Source organism: Panthera pardus, unplaced genomic scaffold (assembly GCF_024362965.1).
Source record: "Panthera pardus isolate Hobbes unplaced genomic scaffold, ASM2436296v1 HiC_scaffold_25, whole genome shotgun sequence".
Lineage (NCBI taxonomy): Eukaryota > Metazoa > Chordata > Mammalia > Carnivora > Felidae > Panthera > Panthera pardus.
Window position 1 is genome coordinate 6,455,801 of NW_026526821.1, and position 22,301 is coordinate 6,478,101.

A 22,301-nucleotide genomic window follows, 5' to 3' on the forward strand; every position below is an offset into this window, starting at 1 on the left:
CCCTTGGAAACAGCACCCCTGTATCTCGTGGATAAAGGCCTAGTAGTGCAATTGGTGGGTCGTAGGGTAGTTCTGTTTTTAATCTTTGAGGAACCTCCATACTGTTTTCCAGAGTGGCTGCACCAGCTTGCATTCCCATAAACATTTTAAAAAATTTATTTTATTTTACCTTACGTAGGTTCCACACCCAACATGGGGCTCGAACTCACAACCCTGAGATCAAGAGTCCCATGCTCTACCGACTGGGCCAGCCAGGTGTCCCTGTTGTGGTTATTTTAATTAAAATCATTTTGGATCAAAGCAGGAGCTATCTGAAGATACTCTTTGGAGAAACCTTAACCTCCTGAACAGCAAAAAGAAAATAATAAAAGATAGTAGCCACATTTCTAGGTCACCACTCGGGCAAAGCTGTCTTTTTAGCTGCACACGAATAAAATGGGGACCAAAGATGAGCCAAGTTTGCCTCACTGAGTATAATTTCATTCTCTTTGCTCTGTTGGCTTTCACCCCTGTTGCCATCCTTACTGCAAAACCCTTTGAAAGATTTCGTTCTTCTATTAAATTAAAGGCTTTAATACTTTTAAAGGAGGGGAAGAGAAGAGCATCCAAAATGAAAAAAATAAAAACTAAAAACATAGTTTTTTCTCCTAGTACTACACTCGACTTACACCAGATATATGGCAGTGTGGGGGTTCCCACACCAACCAATCTCCAACCCCTGGACATCGGTTGGGTGCTCCACGATCCAATTCAATTATGACGCTCCCTCCCAGAATTAGTGCAGACCCCTCCCCCGCCGCCCCGGGTTAAGGGCCCAGCCCTGTAAGTCTCCCTCCCCACTTCAGATGCTGGGCATCCAGGATCTCTGACCAAGTAGCTATAAACTGGGATTCCCATGACCCACTCTTTGCCTTCCGTAATTTGCCAGAAGGCTCAAGGAACTCAGGAAACCCGTGCAGTTACTAAATTACTAGTTTATCATGAAGGACACAACTCTGAGACAGCCAGAGGGCAAATATGTCTAGGGCGGGGTATGGCGGAAAGGGCACAGAGCTTTGGTGTTCTCTCCAGACCTGCCATCCCGCCAGTACCGTCCATCTGTTCACCAGCCCGGGAGCTCCCTGAAGCCTGCCGTTCAGGGCTGTTTACAGAGGGCCCGTTACATAGACAAGACTGAGTAACTCATTGGCCTTTAGGGATTAACTCAGCTTCCAGCCCCTCTCTGCTCCCTAAGGGTCCGTGGGAGGGGCTGAAAGCCCCCTAAGCAGGAGGTTGGTTCCCTTGGCAAGGGAGCCCCAACCTCCAGTCATCTCATTAGCGTACAAAAAGACACACGACTTTGGACATTCCAAGGATTTCAGGAGCTCTGAGCCTGGAAATAGGGGCAGAGACCAAATACATAGTTATTATGCCACAGCGTCTCAACATGAGTGAGGAGGTATTTGGGAGTGTTGTTTGTGTACCTGGAACCCTCCGGGCGGGAGGCCCCACCGGACCCAAGCTGAGCCCAGCAGAGCCCTTCGCTGGGATCTTTCGGCTTAGAATCTTGTTCCTCTTACCTGTCCTTCGGGGAGGAAGACAGGAATCTGATTGGGTCAAATTCTAACACCACCGAGGAGAAGGCCGCTGTCACTCCCGGTGGCAGCTCTGACCACGAGGAGGTCCAGCCTTCAAGCTCTTGGCCTGGCTGGGTCATCTCTGGGCACGATGCCCCCTGGTGCCCGGGTGACAGTTGGCTGGCCGTTGGCAAGCGACCCCTCCCTCTTCACCTCTAAGCCAAGAGATACAGTCCGCTTTCGAGTTTCGCCCAAAGCCCAGCGAATACTAAGGAAGCCGACTGTTAGTTTGCCTTCGCCTCTTGACCTAAAATAAGACTCAGGCATTCTGGGAATGGCATGCCCAGCATGGCCCCCAGCACTTCCTGCGAGGAAACACTTGCGCCTGAGTCCATCGTTCGGTTCAGCATAGCTGTCGGTCACACCACCCCCTCTCAGGATCGCTTGGTCTGGGAGAGGAGCGGACGACCCGGATCCGGCCAATTGTGGCGCCCCATGTCACCAGCCACGGGGAACGGCCCAGGGCTGGGACATGTGAGCCAAGTGAAGCCCGTCAAATTTCTTGAAACGGGAGGAAAAGGGGATGTGACTTTGAGGTAGAGACCCGGAAAGATCGAGAGGTGGAACCTTGGCACTCCGTCTGGGCCCACCCCCTGTCCTGTTGTAAGCAGCATCACCTCGTGAGCGTGTGAGAAAACACAGGTTCCCAGGTGAGAGTTGCTGAAGCAGAGTCTCAGGCGAGGAAGGAAGTGGGAATCCAGAAGTTTTCATCAGCAACATGAAAAAAAAGTGGTTTTCGTGCAGCCTGCCTGGGTTGACCCGGGAATTTGGAATTTATGATACAAAGAAGCCTAGATATAAGGCGAAGAGTTCCATCAGCTGGCAGAATAGTTTTCTTATCAGGCACTGAATATCCGTATATCCCAGAACACGCTGTGTCTCCTCCTCGTTCGCGTTTTATTGAATAATAATTTTAAAACGTTTGCATGCAGGTTGATTTACGCGGGTTGCTTCTCGGGCACACTTTGCACTGACAAGAAATAATATATCGGCTGTTTTTAATGAGTCTTAGGAGACTCTGTGTCTTTCAGTGTCACCTTGGGGCCCCTGGGTGGCTCGGTCGGTTGAGCAGCCGACTTCAGCTCAGGTCACCATCTCACTGCTTGTGAGTTCGAGCCCCACATCCAGCTCTGTGCTGACAGCTCGGAGCCTGGACCCGGCCTCGGAGTCTGTGTCTCCCTCTCTCTCTGCCCCTCCCCCGCTTGTACTCTGTCTCTCTCTCTCTCTCTCTATCTCTCTCTCAAAAATAAATAAACATTAAAAACATTTTTTTGAATGTCACATGACATGGAGAATGGATGATATGGGGCCCAACTTTTTATTCAAGTTTGGTTTTATTTATTTATTTACTTATTCATTTATTTAGAGAGAGAGAGAGAGAGTGAGCAGGGGAGAAGGGCAGAGGGAGAGAGAGAATGAGAGAGAATCTCCACGCTCAGCACAGAGCCTGACGCAGGGCTCGATCCCACAACCCCAGGATCATGACCTGAGCCAAAATCAAGAGTCAGATGCTCAACCGACTGAGCCATCCAGGCGCCCCTGTTCAGGTTTTGTATCTATATTTTCTGTATTTCCCTCACAGCCCGGGGAAGTGAGAGGGGCCTCGCTGGCGACCAGGCCACCGTGTTTCCACCACACCATAGACGGCACGCGGAGCAGGTCTCGGACGAGGCCACAGAGACACCATAAAGATAATGAAACAGCCCTCTCCTCTCTCGTGAGTAACTGCGAACTCATCAGCCTCCGATCCGACCCTGCTTTGCTCCAATCTGGTCCTGCTTCACTTGTTAACATAGATGCCAAATGGCCCAGCGTTTCGGCAGTGCCCGGGGGGCGGAACCAGCCTGTTTCTCACATCCCTCCTTAGAATCTTCCAGGGCAAGCTCCAACTCCCCCCAGCCCCCTTTTCCTAGAATCTCCCGAAGCCTCCTCTGGTCCTTGCAGCAGCAGTTAAAGGAGCCCGTCTTTATTCGACTGCAGGAATGGTCCTCGCGGGGCCCGGTCGGTCCGCTTCGACGACATACCACGCACACGCGTGTGCGCACACACACGAGCTACTCGGTTCGCACACAGTGACAGAATCACAAGTCGGCCTGGCTTAGAATTTGGGAGCGTCTTCTGCAGGGGCGCGGCAGGCACGAGGCACTGGGGGCACCTGCTCTATTTCTGATTCTCTGGGCTCCATTTTCTTCCCCACGTGCTCTTCCTTCTCAGGTTGAGGGCAAGCCGGCCATCGTGGTTGCAAGTGTCCTGTCTAGTCTCCCGAAAGAACAGCAGAAGGGCATTTCCTTCTGTGCGTCTCACTTAGGAGGAAGGAAACCTTCTCCAGGAGGAGCCCCTCAGCAGATAGCTGCCTTCTTACCTCATCGCCCATAGTTGCGTCCCTTCCCCGGGCCCAAGCCACCTGATGGGAGGGAAATGGCCACCATGACAAATTAATCTCAAATTGATAACCCCCCCTCAAAACACTCGTCCAGAGGGGTGCCTGGGCGGCTCCGTCGGTTAAGCATCCGACTTCGGCTCGGGTCATGATCTCCTGGTTCTTGGGATTAGGCCCCGAGTCGGGCTCTGTGCTGACAGTGTGAAGTCTGCTTGGCATTCTCTCTCTCTCTTCCTCTCTCTCTGCCCCGTCCCCACTTTTGCTCTTTCTCTCTCTCAAAGTAAGTAAATAAACTTAAAAAAAAAATACTTGTTCCAGAGTGGATGCCAGAACAAAACCAAGGGTCTCTTAGGGAAGGGGGAAGAGAATGGATGTTGACTGGACAACCTGTAGAGCCCAGTCGGGCTGAGGGCTGGAGGAGTCTCTCCTATAGAGAGTTGCTTATATGTACCTCTTTGAACATGGGCTGCTGGCTAAGACAAGACAGCACATGTGTCCAGGCTAAGATTTCTCAATTCTCTAATGGCCATGGATCATTTCATAATAAGAAAATAAAGAATTTCAAGTAAATTTCAAATAAACTTCAAAGTCCAGAATTTAAAAAAAAATTTTTTTTAATGTTTATTTTTGAGACAGAGAGACACAGAGCATGAGTGGGAGAGGGGCAGAGAGAGAGGGAGACACAGAATTTGAAGCAGGCTCCAGGCTCCAAGCCATCAGCACAGAGCCCCATGCGGGGCTCGAACTCGTCAACCACGAGATTGTGACCTGAGCCAAAGTCAGATGCTCAACCAACTGAGCCCCCCCCAGGTGCCCCCAGAATTTTTCTTTTTTGAAGGAAGTCCTATCAATTTGAAAAATGAGCAGACTGATTGCCTCTTATTTCTTTCTGGCTTTTCCAATTCATCTGAAAGTTGGTTGGAAAGTGACATGTGCATTTGGAGTGTTGAACGTGATAAACCCAGGGATACAACCAGGCTTGAGATGGTTGGCTTTTCAAACTCCACTATTGGTACATGAAACACCCTCCTGGCTCAGGTTCATATTGATCAAGTGAAAAATACTACCAAGAAAACCTGGCAGAAATCCAAGCTTATAGGGAGCAAAGACTATAATTCCTCTTTTATAAAAAAGGAAAAGCCTAGGAGGCAACACTTTTCAAATGATTGACTTCTTCAGGGGTTCCTGAGGGAACTCGGGTGACAAAGAGCCCCATGTCATCTGCAAATCCAGGCAGAGTTTCTGCCTGAGAAAAGAAAACCCACAGAAGGATCTGGAGAGTGCTTGGAACCAGAGAACCTGGCTCAAGGCTCCGTCTCAAGTCCTCTCCGTTGATCCAGCGGGAAGACCCCCAGCCCGGCTTGATGTACAGCGTTACCCAGCAAGCAGGGAATCCTTCCCCCCCAATAAGACAAAGTTTAAGCTGCAATTAAGCGGGGGAGGGAAAGATTTCAAGATGCTCCTTGTATACTGCTGAAAAATAGCTCGGTGTGAATGAGACCATGTTTCGGGGAACCGAGGGACCGTCCTAGACTATCAGGTCAGGGTCAGCGGGTGTTCCTCAGCAGGGGGCTTAACTTGTGGGTTTGCAACGTTGCAAAAAGATCCAGAGGAGATCAGAGTCATGAGAAGTGACTCGGAAAATGCCCCCTTTTCAGCCCGTCAGAGCTTAGACACCAGGGCTAGGCTACCCGTCGCTTCCCAAGCTCAGAAGGGAGCTTCCCCTGGCAGACTCAGTTCCCAGGACGTTTTGCCAGGGAAACGAACGGCCTCAGTAGAGGAGCTTTGGAAACGTTGGTGGAAGGGAAGCAAAATACAGTCATTAAAAAGTGTGGGAAGGAAGGGTATGGATTGACTTGAAAGATATTCATAGTACAGGACGAGCTTGGCAAACTCTGTAACGGGCCAGATAGAAATTTTAGGCGTTGCGGTCCATATGGTCTCAAAAGCAGCCACAGGCAATATGTAAATAATGTGGGCGCTGTCACCGCAACAGCAGAGTTGAGCAGTTGTCACAGAGACCATATGCCCACAGAGCCCCAAATATTTACTATTTCTGGCCAATTAAAGGAAAAGTGTGTGGACCTCTAAGTATATCGGGTGGATTAGGAGCCTGTTGAAGGAAGGAACTCAGGACCAGCAACCTCCTCGAAGAATCCGAACCCTCATCATCATCAAAATGAGAGAAGGGAGCGCCGGGGTGGCTCAGTCGGTTAAGCATCCGACGCCTCAGTTGGGCTCCAATCCTGAGCTCACGGTTTGTGGGTTTGGGCTCCATGTCGGGCTCTGCACTGACAGCACACGGCCTGCTTGGGATTCTCTCCCCCTCTCTCTGCCCCTCCCCCCCAACATAAATAAATAAACTTAAAAAAAAATGAGAGAATGGACTGAGAGACAGAAACCGCCAGTCGCCCAACCACGTGAGCCAGGGAGTTCTGGCAGGTGTCCCTTCATGGGAAGAAGCTTAGATCTGGGGCCAGGCGACCTTGGATGTGACTTACTCCCTCTGGGACGCTGATTCATATTCCCCAGCTGCCTCTAAGCAGCAAGCCTGTCACCCTTCGAGTCCTCTGGGATCTGGTCAAAGTCACCCTTTGAGCCCTCTGGGATCTGGTCCCACCCACCTGACCCTGAACCCCACCGATTCAAGCTGTCATGTACATTCCCATAAAGACAGCGTTCGGTGTTCCCCTGCTCCAATTTCCATTCATTCTTCCCCTAAAGAGGAGCGCCCCCCGGTTCTCTCCCCAACCCCCGACAGGTGCCTCCCCAAGTTTACCCACCCAGAGGAAGGATGGGGCATGGGACCTCGGGCTCGGCCATTCAGCAGTCTGCAGCACCTTAGCTGCAGTGATGGGTCCGGGATGGGCAGATGATCTAGAAAGGGCCAAGGAGAGGTCAGGAGACATTTGACGAGGAAGTCGAAGGAAAGCCTCCGGGGCTGTGGCCCCAGGGGCTCCTGGGAGCCAGCTTGCAAGCACAGGGGGACCTGTCTGAGAAGGGCGTCGAGAAAGTGAAGCCAGCAAGACAGAAAGAAAGAGACCCTGCGGACATCATTTGATAACTTAGCCGCATGCCTACCCCCATTTGAACTTCTTCGTCTTTCTTTAAAAAAGATTCTTTTTACTGTTTATTTATTTCTAGAGAGAGAGAGAGAGAGAGAGAGACGGAGTGCAAGCAGGGGAGGGGCAGAGAGAGAGGGAGACACAGAATCCAAAGCAGGCTCCAGGCTCCAAGCTGTCGGCACAGCGCCTGACGCGGGGCTTGAACTCACAAACCGTGAGATCCTGACCTGAGCCAAAGTCGGACGCTTAACCGACTGAACCACCCAGGTGCCCGTCACCTTCCTTTAAAAAAATTTTTTTTAATATTTATTTATTTGGGGGAGAGACAGAAAGAGACAGAGCATGAGCAGGGGAGGGGCAGACAGAGAGGGAGACAGAATCGGAAGCAGGCTCCAGGCTCCGAGCTGTCAGCACAGAGCCTGATGCAGGGCTTGAACTCACGGAGGGTGAGATCATGACCTGAGCCAAAGTCGGACGCTCAACCAACCGAGCCACCGGTGTTGTGCAAAGTGCTCAAGGCAGTGGAAGGATTTTAGATGTGGTTTAAACACACACACACACACGCACACACACACACACACATACACACACATACACACACACAGACACACACACACGGCTCTTCGTCAGCAGAAATGGTCTCTGGTTGATTTAGGCCAGAAAGGAATGTATTTGGAAGGCTAAAAAATATCAAAGGAAAACTTCACTAGCTGGCCTTAGGCAGGACGTCGGCCAAGGTGTCAGGGTTCCGGGCCGTGTCGTCTGCGGGCTCCAGGCTCCGTGAGCAGCCAACATGTTGGGCCTTGGACTCGAGAGTCAGAGTTGGAGGGGAGCCCCAGCCTGGCCGCCCGGGCGCTCGGCTGCCGTTGCCACGGCAGGGCAGAGTGTGAGGATGGTGCCACCAAGAAGATGCACAGTGCGGGTGTGGGCGGGGGCGGCGAGGGGCCGGCTGTGGCTCCCCGGGGCAAAGTGGGCTCTGCCATGAAACGGACACGGATGCCGGCGAGTAACCCCCCAAACACGACCGTTTCCTCTCACCAGGAGCCAGAGGTCCTTGCCGGGCGTCCTCCAGGCCTGGGCCGTGTCTCCGCACCGGGGCCCGGCTTCGAAAGCCACACCGGCCGAGTCTGAGCTCCTCGCTTGTTTTTGCGTTAAGTTTTTGCCTTAACTACGTTCGATTGTATTTGTGAGTCGTACTTCAATAAAACCTCCTCGGTGCGGCCTCTTCTCTGCCGTCAGCGTTTCTATCAGGCTTCGGGGCGGCGTCTCCCCAGGGATTCACGCGGATGAGGGTGTCAAGCCGGTTGTCTCCGTGGGAGGAGGTGAGCTTCGGGCCCCCATCTCCCGCGAACTCTTCTGTTTTTGTGTTGACTTAAAAAATTAAGTTCCTCTGAACATGCCCAGCAAATATAAATGTAAATATACACATTTGTATGTGTGCGCTTGCCTAAACGTGGCTGTGCCATAACGATTTTGGATTTGGGGGAGAGTCTTTCTTCTTTTCTTGCTTGAATGCCTTCGGCCCTCCTCCCCTCTTGCCTCCACGTTGACCCCCGAGCCTGGAAGCGGCCCCGCCAGGCAATCTAACATTCTGTCCCTCCCTGTGACCGTAGAATCACGGCTCACGTGTGCCCTCATCCGCACTTACTGCCTTCTTCCTCATGCTTTTCCCAGACCGAGATTCCATTCCTCATCCGCACGTCTTATTCTCCTCACTTAACACTACCATGTGGGGGGCCGCCTGGTGGCTCAGTCGGTTGAGCGTCGGCTCTTGGTATCGCCTCAGGTCATGATCTCAGGGTTCACGGGTTCGAGCCCCGCGTCGGGCTCTGTGCTGACAGTGCAGAGCCTGCTTGGGATTCTCTCTCTCTCTCTTTCTCTCTCTTCCCCTGCCCTGCTGCTACTCTCTCTCTCTCTCAAAATAAATAAACACTTAAAAAAAGAGAGATTTTGTTTAGGTGGCTGGGTTCAAGATAAATACATAAAAATAAGACATTCCACAAAATAGGAACAAAGAAGGAGACGTGCCATGTGTTTGAGTAAGAACAGGTAAAAAAATTGTCATATAAATTGAATACAATTCCAATTAAAATTCCAATAAAGTTTACTTTTTCTCAGAGAAAGTGTGTTGTGAGTTGAATTCCGTTTCCCAAGAAGATATGTTGTGATCCTAGTTCCCGGCACTTGTGACCTTGAGAACTTGTGACGTTGAAAACAGAGTCTGGGCAGATGCCATTGGGTTGTAAGTGAAGATGGGGTCCTAGTGAGTAGGGTGGGCCCTTGATTCAACCTGCCTGGTGTCCCTGTAAAATGGGGACCAGAGGGGCACCTGGTGGCTCAGTCGGTTGAGCATCTGCCTCTTGATTTCGGTTCAGGTCATGATCTCCTGGTTCGTGGGCTCTGTGCTGACAGCATGGAGCCTTCTTGGGATTCCCTCTCTTCTCTCTCTCTCTGTCCCCCTCCAAAACAAAAACAAAAGCAAGGGAAAGAGACCCAGGGAGGAGACCACCATGTGAGGTAGAGAAGATTGGAGCGCCTATCTACGAGCCAGGGAACAACAAGGATTTCCCGCAACCACCAGAAAATGGGACAGATTCTCCCAGGGAGCCTGCAGAGAGAGCACGGCCCTGCTGACTCCTTGGGTCTGGACCTCTGGCCTCCAGGACCATGAGAGAAATAAATGTTGAATGAATGAATAACGTTTAAGGTCATGACTCAGAAGGGCAGATAGGAATTTCCTTGGCCAGGAGAGGGTGTACTTGGAAAATTCCCCCAAACTGCAAAAAAAGACAGATAAGATGATAAGATAAGATAAGATAAGATAAGATAAAAAGCTGGGCCGAGGGGATTGGGCAGGGAATCAGTTAAGATAGGGAGCTCTCTTGGGGCACCTGGCTGACTCAGTCCGTAGAGCATGTAACTCTTGATCTTGAGGTTGTGAGTTCAAGCCCCATGTTGGGTGTAGAAATGACTTAAATAAAGATTTTTTTTAGAGTTTATTTATTTTAAGACAGAGAGAGAGAGAGAGGGTGTGTGCGAGCAAGGGAGGGGCAGAGAGAGAGAGAATCCCATCTGAGCTGTCAGTGCAGAGCCCGACGTGGGGCTCAATCCCATGACCCATGAGATCATGACCTGAGCTGAAATCAAGAGTCAGATGCTTAACCAATGGAGCCATCCAGGCACCTCAATAAATAAATAGTTTTTTTTGGTTTTGTTTTTTTTAAATCTCCCCAGGGTAGCAGCTCTTAGACCTGGGGAGAACCTGCATCTGGCTGGAAGCTCGGGGTCTCAGGAATTGGTCCCCAGAGGCTGGTGGCTCCTCCCGCCCCAGCTGCCCTATGTCCCCTCACACACCCACCTCCACCACCTGTCCCAACACCCCCTTTCACGTGAAAGATTCAGAGGTGGATAGAGTTGACCCCACAGGCTCTCAGAGCAGAGAGCTGTGGTCAAGAGGAATGCAGCCTTCCAGGCCACACTAAAGGGTTTTTCCTACCTGGAAACTTTGAGAACCTTCTCCTTCTGCTCATGAGGCTCTGACTTCCCGGGGGCCTGAATCCGTGGGAAGAAGCCCATTTCTTACCACTCTCTCCTCAGCGGTGGGCCAGGCATGTGGCAGTAGGATGCCAGGTAACAATACAAAATGCCTGGTTAAATTAGAATTTCAGATGAATAAGGAATACATTTTTAGCATAAGTATATCTCAAAGATTGCATGGGATATACTTATGCCAAAAATTATTCATTGAGCATCTGAAATTCAAATTTAAGTGGGCCTCCAGGCCTTTTATTTGCTGATTCCGGCGCCCCTAAGTGGAGGGCCACTGGAATCTAGAATCAGCTCCTGGTTCAAAGCCTCGTTCACACAAGCTCCAGATGTGTGACCTTAGACTTGCTAATCACCCTCAATCCTGGTGACTAGGATGGGATCACACGCCTGGGGCCCTGGGGCATCTGGAGTTTTACCCCACAGCAGATCAGAAACAGCAATGTGCTGGTGGTGTGGCCACGTCAAGCCTGTCCTTGTTTCTACAAAGAGTGGCTGCTGGCTGGGCTTCAGTCATTCTTTTTTTTTTAATGTTTATTTTTGAGAGAGAGACAGAGCACAAGCAGGGCAGGGCGGGGGAGGGACAGAGAGAGAGGGAGGCACAGAATCCGAAGCAGGCTCCAGGCTCCGAGCTGTCAGCACAGAGCCCGACACGGGGCTCAAACCTACGAACCATGAGATCATGACCCGAGCCGAAGTCGGACGCTCAACCGACTGAGCCCCCCAGGTGCCCCCCCTTATTAAAAAATTGTTGAAACTACAGATGAGGTAGAACCTCCTCCCCCCGGGGGCCTGGAGCCCCTCAAACAAGCCGGGAACCTGAACCCCGGTCCGTGGGGCTGGTCACCCCTCAAGCCCGAAAGCACGGAGCCACCGTGATTGGGCTGCATGAAGATACGCAGGCAGGAGCGAGGGGCAGGGCAGGTCCTGAGGGCCCCTGCCATCACCTCCATTTCAGCCATGATGGAAGGCAGATTCGAGAAGGTGGGTCGCTAGTCCCAGGTCCCAAGGCAGGAAGTGATGGCGACCCAGAGCCCAGGGCTCTTTGCCGGAAGAGCTGTGGGGTGAGGTCAATGGGATGAACTTTGTGGAGCCCGTGAGCCTGGCTCACGGGAGGATGTGAGTAGATGGTGATGACGGTGTGTCAGCAGGGAGCAGGGGCGGGGAGGGGACACTGGGCGGGTCAAGGGCAGCCATGACTTCGGTGGAATGGCTTTTGGCGAGTGAGACGAGCAGAAGCCTGTGGGACATTCCCGTTCCCTCCACACGCTGACCACCCGGGAAGCTGCCAGTTTCAGCGGTGGCCTCAGGATGCTGCTGGAGGGGGTGCTGAGCTGACCACCAAGACACTTTGGCGAAACGGTCACCGAGCCGCACTTCCTGGGCTGCTCCCCAGACCGTCCCTTGTGAAGGCATCCCCTCTCCCAAACCAAGAAGAGGAGTGATGCCCATCCCCAGAGACGGAGCTGGCATAGAGGTGAGTCTGCGTGAACAAAGTTCACTAGCCTGACCTGTACCTTCCGTCAGTTTCCCCCATAAATCCCCGGTGCACATCCCCGTCTGAGCCTTGCTCGGAGCTCAGACCTTCTCTGTCTTTTGTTAAAATGGCATCTAACCCCCAAGTCGATACTCGCCCCTGACTTTCACTTTTTTCCCTGTGAACTCCAGTACATGCAACTATTAATAAGAATCGCATGCCTTTCCCCCTGTTGAGCGATCTTTTGCTAGTTTAATTCACAGGCCCACATGACTAGAACCTAAGAGGGTGGAGGAGAAATTTTTCCCTCAAACAGGGATCATGTACCAGGTGGTCATTTGCGCCTGGCTTCTTTCACTCAGCATAGCTTTCCAGGTCCATCCATTCTGTAGCGTCTGTCAGGCTGCGTTCCTTTCTATGGCCGAATAATGTCACGGACGGACCACATTTTATGAATCTGTGTATCGTTTGTAACGGGCATTTGAGTTGTTTCTGCTTTTTGGCTGTTATGAATAACAGTGCTGTGAGCATTCATGTGCAAGTTTTTTTTTTTTATTATTGTCTATTTTTTAGAGAGAGAGAGAGAGACAGAGATAGAGCGAGCAGGCGTGGGGCAGAGAGAGAGAGAGGGAGACACAGAATCTGAAGGAGGCTCCAAACTCCAAGCTGTCAGCAGAGAGCCCAATGCGGGGCTTGAACTCACGAACCGCAAGATCATGACCTGAGCCGCAGTCGGACATTTAACCGACTGAGCCCCCCAGGTGCCCCCATGTACAAGTTTTTGTGTGGACATTTTCTTTCCTTTTTCTCAGGTAAACATACAGGAATGGAGTTGGGGGATCATATGGTGACTGTACGTTTAACACTTTGAGGAAACGCCACACTGTGTTCAAAAGTAACTGCATAATTTTACGTTTCCAGAGGCAGTGGGTGAGGGCTCCAATTTCTCTACGTTTTCCCCAGCACTCGCCATCGTCAGGCCTTTTAATCCTAGCCGTCCTCGTGAGCAGACACGGCGTCTTATTGTGGTTTTGACTTGCACTTGACGGCTTAATGATGTCGAGCATCTTTTCACGTAACTACTGGCCATTCGTACATCTTCTTTGCAGAAAGGTCTATTTATGTCCTTTGCCCATTTTTAGTTGGGTTATTTGTCTTTGTATTGTTGAGTTGTAAGGTCTTCATAGATTCTCAGTATTAGACCCTGGTCAGATATGTGATTTGCAAATATTTTCCCTCCTTTACCCGGGATCTCTTCTCGCTTTCTTATCGTTTCCTTTGAAGTGCGAAAGCTTTTAATTTTGATAAAGTCTTAATTTGTCTATTTTTCTTCGGTTACTTGTGCTTTGGGTTGCTTTGCTTTCGTAATCAGAAAAAAAGACAGGGGCACCTGGGTGGCTCAGTCAGAAAAATATCTGACTCTTGATTTTGGCTCAGGTCACCGTCTCATGGTTCATGAGTTCGAGCCCTGCGTGGGGCTCTGTGCTGGCATTGTGGAGCCTGCTTGGGATTTTCTGCCTCCCTCTCTCTCTCTGCCCCTCCCCTGCTTGCTCTCTCTCTCTCTCTCTCTCTCTCTAAATAAACACTAAAAAAATTTTTTTAGGAGCACCTGGGTGTCTCAGTCGGTTAAGCGTCCGACTTTGGCTTAGGTCATGATCTCACCGAGCCCCGTGTCGGGCTCTGTGCTGACAGCTCAGAGCCTGGAGCCTGTTTCGGATTCTGTGTCTCCCTTTCTCTCTGCTTCTCCTCTGCCCATTCTCTGTCTCTCAAATATGAATAAATTAAAAAAAAATTTTTTAAAGGCATTGTTTTACAGAAAAATAGGCCCAGATGAAATGCAGTTTATTTATTCAACCATATCCCTGTCCTCAGGGAGCTAACACTCAGCTGACATTTCAGAGGGACTTCCCCTCAGTGGTTAAGAATGTTTTTTTTTTTTTAATCTTCTTCTTGGGTTCTTTTCTAGGTTGCTGGGCAAAGTCTTTCATATTCTGATGAACCAGATGGCCCATTAAACAGCTTTGAATTTAAGTGGGATGAGTCATCATATAACTGTACTTAGGAGTTCTAAAATTAGTGACACGTAAGCCATTTCAGGCTTTTTGTTTTCCGCGTCTTGACTGGCTCTGGCGGCAGTGTTTGCTGACTGTAGAAGAAACCCAAACACTGGCAGATGGTGAGTTGTGCTGATTGTTGTGAACATCACCAAATCCTGCCCAATCTGGAGCTGTGTGTTCGTAATAACAAAACACTGGGGAGAATCTAGGCTTCAGTACAGAACTGGTTAAATTATGATACATCCAAACTCTAGAATGATAAGAGCCAAAATGTGTTGAGGGTAGCGAATTGAAAATGTTGAGGGAGGAAAAGCTTTTCCTCTACCCTCTTCTGTTATGTGCCTGGGGGCTGTGAATTAAACTACAAAGGACAGAATAACAGAAGAAAAGATGTACGCTTTTTATTAATATTTATGCGCATGGGGGTTCACAGAAAAGAAGGGAAATTCAAAGAAATGGTTAGAATTGAGACTTACACAGCATTTTTGCAAAAGTAAAAGGGTTAAATTGTGGGGAAGCGGCTGGGACATCTGTAGGGCACTGATGGAAGAAGAGAACTATGTTATAAGGTCTGTGTATGCAAAGTCATCCTGGTTTCAACTTCTGTCTCTGGTGGCTTAGAGTCCCTCTTCTCTCCCTGGAATGGGGCAGGAGGGGACACCTTCGTCATCAGGAAATTTATGTCCTGCTTTGAGGCAGAAAAGGGGAGAGCAGAGAAGTCTTTCTGCCTCAATTGCCTTCAGCTCAAAATAGTCCTTAGGCCAAAGCAGCATATTTAGGTGATAACCTCCTGATGGCCTTCACGGGGATCTAATTATAGCACCGGGAAGCTATAAATAAGGATGACGATCCTCCGGAGGGAGGAGTGTTGCTAGGAGAGCTTCGGGACTTCGCACCTGCTGTTCCACCGGCCCAGAGGCTCTCCCCATAGCTGTGCCCTCACCTCCTACAGATCCAAGGTGTCCCCTGAAAAGTCTTCCCCGGCCACCGCCCCTCCTCTGCTGCATTTTTCTCCCGGCGCTTGCCCACGCCCGACATTCATGTGTTTATTTCCATGTCTCTCCCCCGTAATCGTCTATAGCCCCCAATCGAACTGCAGACTTTGACGACCTCTGTGCTCCCAGGGCCCACACGGTGCCGGCCTTTTGAAGTCTAACGCGCCAGCACGCACCAGCCCCGTTTCGTTCATCCAGCCACCCCTCTGTGGACGTTTGGTTGCTTCTGCGCCCTGGCCGTCGTGAATCGCGCAGCGATGAGCACGGGTGTGCGAACGTGTCTCCAGGATCCTGAAATTGCAATTCTTTTGGGTTTACTCTCCGAAGAGGAGTTGCCGGATCGCACGCTAATTCTGTTCTTCAGCGTCTGGGGAACCTCCGTGCTGTCGTCCGCAGAAGGTTCTCACGAGCAGGACATGAGGTTGCAGTTTCTCCACAGCCACGCCAACGCTTGTTATTTTCTGGGGTTGGTTGTGGTGGCGGTGGTTTTTTGTTTTGGTTTTCAATGTTTTTTTATTTATTTTTGGGACAGAGAGAGACAGAGCATGAACGGGGGAGGGGCAGAGAGAGAGGGAGACCCAGAATCGGAAGCAGGCTCCGGGCTCTGAGCTGTCAGCAGCTGGAGGCTGGGGGTCACGATCTCACGGTTCCTGAGTTCGAGCCCCGCGTCGGGCTCTGTGCTCACAGTGTGGAACCTGCTTGGGATTCTCTCTTTCCTGCTCTCTCTGTTCCTCCAAGGCTCATGCTCGCTCTCTCTCTCTCAAAAATAAATGCACTTAAAAAAATAAATAGATGCACGCAGGGAGGTCATGGCGCAGCCTCCTGGCCCCCCAAGTCCCTCCTCAGCCTTGCAAGGTCTGCCCAAGCCCAAGCCCCATTGCCCACCAGGGGCTGGGCTGCTTCCTGAGAGGCCAGGAGTGAACCTGGCGGGGCCTCTGTCTCACGGAGACCTCAGGCCTGGGGGGAGAGCAGAGGAAGGACAAGGGGACGCAGGAGGGGGTGGGACCCCAGGGAGCTTAGAGCCTCCTGAGAGCCACCTCCCAAGCAGAAGGGCATCCAGCTCACCTCCCAGAGCAAGGTGCAGTCTCCGTGGAGGGGACCTGAACCGGCACGACGGGTGGTTGTCCCAGATGTCAAACGATGATGTGTTAAAGATTCCCCCCAGCTCATTAGTCAAGGAGGAGTCCGGGAGGCATTCCGGCAGGTTCCAGAGACACCTGGAAGAACCACGGCGGGGCCTGCAGTGGGGACGGCCGCAGACACAGCTGCACCAGCGAGCCCCGCTCGGCGCTTTTCTCATGCGTGTTTACGAACAAGGGTGCTTCCGTATTATACATTTCGCAACAGTTTACAGGATCGTTAAGTAGCTCGAAGACAGGGAGGCAGGGGTGACCCGGAAGGGCCCTCTGGAAGATGCCTGGTTTCCCAGGGGAAGGCTGCTCACAGGGGTTTCCGGGCAGCAGGATCCCAACCCGTCCAGGGCCTAAAGTATGCGCCCCCCCCCCCCCCACCGTGGTATGACACCGGCTGCCCACAGATATCTGGGGAGGGGTGAATTACTGGCTTGGGGGGTGGGGAGGAGGGAGCCCTCTCTCCGGGGCCCTGAGCATCTGATATTCTCTCCCATGGCTCTCATCTATCACGGAGGAAAAGTCCAGATCCTGTGGATGGCCTGCAAAGCCTCCATGGCCCGCACCCTGCCGTCTCTTACCTCTTCTCACTCGCTGGGCCCCCCCCACCCCCCAGTACACTGAGCACCCCTCATCCTGCCGCAGGTGCCTGCCTCAGGGCCTTTGCACTTCCCGTTATGTCTGTCCTCCACACCCTTCTGCCAGATTGCCCTCAGCGAGTTCCTCCCCGACCTCGACCGTAAACCAACCACCCCGCTCACTGACCCCACCCCTGCACGCATACCTCCTCCCTTACTTATCTGTCTCCTTAGTACATGCGTGCACCTGACAGGCTATGTGTTGGGCTTATGTATTTGTTTATTGCCTCTCCCCCCCGAGGCGGGATGTTTGGGTTGTTTTCCATTTTCACATCCCCAGGGCCCCAACAGGGCACAGAATAAGCCCTTGAGTGAGTAAATAGTCACACAGCAAATGTCACTTGTTGCTAAAATGATGGCATTGCTCCTGCTAGTACCGTGAATGCTGGTTGCTGTTAGCAATAAAAACATCAGGGCTACCCTTCACCTTCCGCGGTGTTGTTGCCAAGGGCCCTCGAAGACAGAAATCGTGGAAATCGAGGGCGCCCTGTTCTCTGAGGTGGGCGTTGTCTGCCACCTGGTGGTGATCTCTGGAACCGCAGGCCGTACAACAGGTTCCAAGAGGCCTTTCAGCAGCCGTTGCCCGCATTCGTTTATAAATCTGCACTGGCGTCCCCGGCGAGGGTGCGAACTGGCACAACCACCCCCCCCCGCCCCCCCCGAGGGAAATCTGGCAAGACCTAACACAACTACATGTGCACTGCCTTTTGACCCAGCAATCCCACGTCTGGGCATCTACGCCCAGCTAACCCTCCGACAGCACAAACATGCTTCCGTAAGCCAGGTTATTCATTGCACCACTACTTGTCTTTGCAAACTGTTGGAAACCACTTATATGTCCACATGGAGTGGCTGGACAGGCTACTCTCGGCTTTCGCATGCCCACCCAGTGGGGTACTCTGCGGGTGGAAAAAAAGAATGACGAAGGTCTCTGTGAACCACCACAGAGCCATATGCAGGGCTCGCTGTTAAACAAGAAAAGCAAAGCCCCGAAGCATATTGATAACAGGGTATCCTTCCGTGAGAAAGAGGGGCTACAAGAAAACACACGTCTCTGTTCATTTGTGCAAGAGACACGCAGGAAGGGTAAAACAGGAACCGACGAGGCTCCTGCCACGGGGGTCTGGGGGCTGTGACGGTCCGGGGCAGACCAGCACCTTCCAGCTGCCAGAGCCTGGTCGCTGAGTGCCGGTCTCCAATCCAAGGAACGAGGGCTCTTTGGAGAAGTGGTTGATCCCGCCCCCCCCTCCCCGGCTGAGGCAGGGAATAAACAAGATGATCCTGGAACGTCTTGGGTTTCCAGACAGTAAGAAACCACTCAAAAGAAGATGGGGCTTGTTCAAGGTAGGAGGGAGCCGACCCGGGGGCACTGGCAAAGTTTGAGCAAGAAAAGAAATACAAAAATACTGGAGTTTAGCACGAGGAAATAAGTACCTATGTGTCTATCCTGATATAAATAAATAATCAAATAAACGGGGGAGAAAACACAGGTCTTCCTTCCAGTAGAACTCCAGTGAATAACAGTAGAAGGAAAGAGGAAAATCGGCATCAGGCAAATACCAACACCACGGAAATAATTATCGCAGGAAACACCCACTGATCGGGGCTCACACTAGTGGGTGAAAGTTTGAAGGGCAGATTGGCATAGACACCATAGTATCCTCTAAGATATTTATTTATTTTGGGTGGAGAGGGACGGAGAGAGAGAGAGGGAGAGAGAATCTCAAGCAGGCTCCCCACTGTCAGCCCAGGGCCCAACCCAGGGCTCAAACCCACGACCGTGAGATCATGACTTGAGCCGAAATCAAGAGTCAGACACTTAATTGACTGAGCTCCCCCCTCCCTGGTGCCCCACATTTCTGGTGTTGTTGCCAAAAGCGCATAACCTTATTCCTATCCTGAGAAAACAAACACCCAAATGGATATCCTACTAAACAGTTGATCGCCATTCTTTAAAGTTGCCAAGGTCACGATAGATGAAGCTGTTCCACTTCGGAGGACAACGAAGCAGATGGCCGCACGCGTGGGCCACTGGCCGGGATCCCAGAACAGAGAGAAATGAAATGAACTTCATAGTGAACAAACAGTATTGCAGCCCTATTATCATTTTTGGTTGTCACGATTCTCCCACGGTTACTAAGAGGCCAACGTCCTGGGAAACGGGGGGGAGGAGGGAACTTTCTGTGCTACTGTTGTCTGTAAATCTGAAACGAGTTCCAAGTAGATTTTTCGAAATCTGTGTGGAGTGCCCACGATGTGCCAAGCTCCGTTCTGACGCTCAGGACACCGCAGTAACCACAGCAGACAACCACCCTTGTCCGCATGAAGCAGGACAAACAAGAAACAGGTCCGTAAAAAGCATAATGTCACGCAGTGGTGGTATTGCAGAGAAAATAAGTGAAGTGGGTGATACGGCTGGAGAGGTAGGGGAGGTCAGCCGAGCGGTCAGTGGAGGCCTCCCCGAGCAGGTGGCCCTCTGGGCAAAGAGCAGAAGGACGAACATAGCAGTCAGCGCTGTGACATCTGGAGGAAAAACTTACCCCAGGGAGAGAAGCCATGTGCAAAGGACCTGAGGCAGAAATGGGCTTGGTGTGGCATAGCTGGGAGGAGACAGGTCAAAGGGCTCAGAGGCCGGTTGGCTGCCTCTGTAGGTTTCAGGGGAGGGCACACGTCCAGCAGATTTACGTGTAAGAGCCCAACCTATAGCGGGTGGACGGTTCCAGATCCTCAGCAGGACGTGGGCGCAGAGAGTCACGTGGAGGGAACTCAGCGCGTTATGCTGAGTGAAAAAGCCAACCTCAGGGGCCACAGGCTGGACGACTCCAGTCACGTGACATCTTCAAAACGACCAAGTCCTAGAGATGGAAATAGATCGGTGATGGCCGGGGGGCGGGATGGTGGGGCAGGCCGTTCTGGTGCCCTTGCAAGGAGGCCTCCCAAGCTGGGCCAGCCCTGGGTCTTGGCTGCGAGGGGGCTTCCTGCAAGCTGCACGTGGGACAAAGTGGCACAGAACTGTCCACACACGCGGTCCCGACGTCAGGCCCCTGGTTACACCCGCCGCAACCACCGGGGAAACCGGGTGAAGGGTACGAGGAGAGTTTCTGTTCTACCTTTTCAACTTCCTGGGGATCTGTCATTATTTCAAAGTAAAATCTTCAGAGGATGACTGGGGGCCAAGCAGACGTGACGGGGCGGGGGGGGGGGGGGGCAGGGAGAGGGTTGGTCCCCGAGCCAGCAGATTGGATCCTCTGGTGTCAGGGGACGGGACATTCGCATGCCGGATCCTTTGGCCACATGCCTCTGGTCCCAGCTCTCCGATTCCGAGGCCGATGCCGAGGTCTGACTGCGGGCATCAGAAACGGCAGGTGGAAAAATGCAGCTGCGTTAACGCTCTATTTCTGTGTAATAAATTGCTACCAACTCAGTGACCGAAAGCTTAACACGCATTTATTACCGCACGCTTTCTGCGAGTCAAGAGCATGAGTTCGGGCAGCAGGCTTCTCTGCTCAGGGTGTCACCAGGCTGAACTCCCAGCGCCAGCTGGGGTCTCGTCCGACGCGGGGGGCCTCTCCCAGGCCACTGGTTGCTGCTAGAATCCGTGCGGCCGCGGTGTGACCGCGAGAGCCCGAGGAGGGCGTCTTGGCGAGGATGGAGCCTCACGGACACGCCGCGACCATGGGGTGACCGCCCCGTCACAGTCCTGGCCCCCGTCCACGCTCGAGGGAGAGCCTGACCACACGAGCCCCTCTGGGTTCTGCCCACCAGCCACGCGCAGGTCCCCAAGAAAGGCCTTGCGGTGACCATGCCAAGCAGGGCACTGGCTGTCCTCTCACTCCTTGGTTAGTGTCCCCGTGAAGTCCCCATCCCCTGCGCGGGAGCGGCCTCCCTCTCTGCGGCGGGGTCTGCCGTGGGGCCCGTGCCTGGTGTCATCCCCTCCCTTGCAGGGACTTGTTTCTAACCAGTAGGTTACGTGGCTGCTGTCGCTCCTCTGATTTCCTTGCGTCACGTGAGACTGGACGCTTCCTCCTCCTCCTGCTGGCCTTGAGGAAGGAAGCCACCGTGAGTCCCACAGCCACGACCCCTGGGGGGCGAGCCCCTCTGACCAGGGTGTCAGCGATACGTGACCACGGTGAGTCGGCATTTACAGTTGGCCTGTCGACTCCTCTTTTCACACCCCAGAGCGTAGCGATGCTAGGAGTTTATGCCATAACAGCAGAATTCAGGGGCGCCCGGGTGGCTCAGACGGTTGGGCTTCCGACTTCGGCTCAGGTCATGATCTCACAGTTCGTGAGTTCGAGCCCCGCGTCGGGCTCTGTGCTGACATCTCGGAGCCTGGAGCCTGCTTCGGATTCTGTGTCTCCCTCTCTCTGCCCCTTCCCTGCTCATGCTCTGTCTCTCTCTCTTTCTCAATAATAAATAAACATTAAAAAAAAAATTTTTTTTAAGAAAAAAAAAAACCCAGCAGAATTCAGTAGCTTCCTTAAGGTCGAGTTCCTGAATCTACTGCATTTTTACATGAAAATATTGCATGGAAATGACTGGGCTGAGAAAATACTGTTGTCTAGGCAAAACCGTGGGCTGCAAAGCTCTGTATGAGACTAGGCAAAGACTCAGAGACGCTATTTTGTAGAAATTGCTGAATCCAAATGCAGAGCAGATTGTGCTCTAATTTATATCCTCTGCCAACTTGCTATCTATAAGGAATTGTGATGTTTTGCCTTTTCTTACGGTCCCCATCTCTAATGGCTAGTGACCTGGGCAGAACTACAATAAATAGGAATTATAAAATTACATTTTTGGGGGTGCCTGGGTGGCTCAGTTCGTTAAGTGTCCGACTTTGGCTCAGGTCATGATCTCACAGTTCGTGAGTTCCAGCCCCACATCGGGCTCTGTGCTGACAGCTCAGAGCCTGGAGGCTGCTTCAGAGTCTGTATCTCCCTCTCTCTCTCTCTCTCTCTGCCCCTCCTCAGCTCACGCTCTCTCTTTCGCTCTCAAAAATAAATAAACCTTAAAATTACATTTTTGCCTATCAGACAAATGTGGGATGTTTGTGAGGGTTACAGGTGACTATATCTACTCCTCTTGAACACTCTTCCTGGTTCTTAACATGTAACTAAGATTAGAATAAACTAGGGGTTGGCAAACTTCCTATAAAGGGCCGGTCAGTAAACATTTTCAGCTTTGTGGGTCATAGGGTTTCGGTTGCAATAATTCAACACTGCCATTGAGCACAAAACCAGCCCTAGGCGATATGGAAATGAACAGGTGTTGCTGTGTGCCGATAAAAGTTATGAACGGAAATTTGAATTTCGTGTTACCTTCGTGTCATGAAATATTACTCATCTTTTTTTCCATCATTTAAAAATATAAAAACCAAGAGCGCCTGGGGGGCTCAGT